This window comes from Topomyia yanbarensis, chromosome 1, assembly GCF_030247195.1.
Source record: "Topomyia yanbarensis strain Yona2022 chromosome 1, ASM3024719v1, whole genome shotgun sequence".
Classification (NCBI taxonomy): Eukaryota; Metazoa; Arthropoda; class Insecta; order Diptera; family Culicidae; genus Topomyia; species Topomyia yanbarensis.
In genome coordinates, this window is record NC_080670.1 from 174,037,411 (window position 1) to 174,039,659 (window position 2,249).

Genomic DNA, 2,249 nt, shown 5'->3' on the forward strand with positions numbered 1-2,249 from the left:
GTCAAAACATCGGGCATCATTCATCACTGACAGTGCTAATCGTACATACAGGGACGCCAGATGCACAGATTAATCAAAGTTCACAGATTTTTAATGTGCTGCACAGATTTTGAAAACTGCTCCTATTTTCACAGTTTTCTGTTATAATGCACAAATTTGCTCAATTTTTGACCTCGTGGAAAACCATAAAAAAAGGTCACGACTTTTGAGACAAGTTTTAACTTTCCCTTAACACAGATTTGCACAGATTTTTACATATGCTGCGCACAGATTTCTTAAAATACTACCTGGCACCCCTGAAGCAAACAGCTCGCAGTTCGCGCATCGCACGCGATTTGCAGGTATAAATGATTTAATTTACCAACAAATTGTTGGGTTTGGCTTAATTTTTTACCTTTCAGTGAAAGCGTGAAATTAAAAATCACACAAGAACGATTTCTCATCGTGGGAAGACACTAAGTAACGATCGAGACAGGTTCGGCCAAGATCATAATGTAGACAAGTCCCAAGAAGTGTCAGAAAAAAAACATTTCTAATTTCGAGGAAAAACCGCCCGCTAGTTTAAACCACACAAATAAGAAATGAAAATCCCTGCAGCAGCCGAATAGTCCCGAAAGGTTAGTTCCAAATTATAACAAGTAAATGATTTAATATCTATGTTTGTAGTTGCACCGTAAGTGAGTCATACAATAGCTATCAAGATGCCATCTCGGCTCTCGAGGTCCGTCTGCACGTAAGTGAATTTTGTGATAAAGGATTCACGAAAAAGATCTGCTTAGTAATCAATGCGCACCCACAGTGGCCAACAAAACCATATGTGACATATGTGGTAAGCGATATTTGATGGGAGAGGATCTTACACTCACACAGGCAATAAACCGTTCGAATGTGATAAACGGTATTCCCAGCGCGAGGGTCTTATCTATCACAAAAATCTTCACAGCGGCGAACGAACGCACAAGCGTAATATATGCGGTAAATTATTCCTTCGAATAAAGAGACCTGGTACTTCACGAACAACGCACTCATAGCACCGAAAAGCCGCACAAGTGCGACGTTTGTGACAGGTTTTTTTTTGAAAGATTTTTTTGAAACATTTCAAAGTGGCATCCCTGCATACAGGTGGGATTTTTGCGGCAAGAAATACTCAAGATGTAGCGAAATGAATCAACACAAACAGATTTATTTGTACGTTAATCTGTGCGCAACCTGCGGAAAAGGGTTCCTACAAAGTGAACATATTGCGCTGCACCAGCAAGAAAACAAAACCAAGACGCAAAAGGAAGCGGCAGCTGACAGGGCTGTAGTGTCTTGAAACCTAGTGACCAAATGTGGTTTTATGAAGTAATCATGTCTCTTCCCCACCAGCAGGGGAATCCCGACTAGAGCACTCTAGTTAGACTGTGGCCAAGAGGCCATGACGTATCCAAACGAACATGAAATTTGACATTTCTATTGTGTATACGCCAAATTCCATGTTCGTTTGGATACGTCATGGCCTCTTGGCCACACTCTAACTAGAGTGCTCTAGTCCCGACGTCCATTGCAGCTCGTTCAAATTGACTGAGCTAGAGTATGTTCAGCAGCGTTTTATTTTTTATAGAAATTTCAAAATAGAATTGGAACTGAAACACTGTGTGCAAAACTTAATCAATTATTGTTCATTATCAATGTTGAAAGAAAGCCTGTTGTATGTAGATATCCTTTTAAAAACTCAGTGAATGTGGTCCAATTAATCCGTTTACTTCTAATCAGTAAAGACTATTCCCTTTAATATTTTTGTTTCTAATTCCCAAGGGAACCAATACGAATATATAGCAACATTGCTTCATTTTGATGATTTCTTGTCACATAACCCAGCCAAAGAGAATAGGGAAAGAGACGAATAGTGTGAAGCCAAAAATACCTTATTGAGCAGACCAATCGTGCAATGTAAATAAACATTACTCATGCCTGAGTTGGAGGAGATAAGTATTGTACTTCTATCAAAAAAGAAATTTGAATTTTCATCAGAATTTAGTTCAATCGTGATTGTAAGGTGCATTCTAGAGTATATGTATGAGTAAAAATAAGCTTTAGAATTATTTCATCTCTTTGTTTCGAAATGCACATCGTTTGATAAACAAATCCATCGATCGACATACGGTTTGTTTTCAAAATATAATAGGAGTCATTTAAAGTGCTGCCTATAGAAGCGGTTGCCAAAATTCTAGTGTTGAAATCATCATAAAGGGCGTGTTGCCGTTTTG

The 2,249-nt window shown here is 38.6% G+C and overlaps 1 long non-coding RNA gene across 1 annotated transcript; it reads left to right on the forward strand.

Annotated features, from left to right (window-relative positions):
• Positions 1–294: 294 nt before the first annotated feature.
• On the forward strand, positions 295–1,455 carry LOC131676414 (uncharacterized). The gene is made up of 4 exons (XR_009303176.1): positions 295–341; positions 402–617; positions 667–733; positions 800–1,455. It is a non-coding gene; the product is annotated as an uncharacterized LOC131676414 (long non-coding RNA).
• The last annotated feature ends 794 nt before the right edge of the window (positions 1,456–2,249 follow it).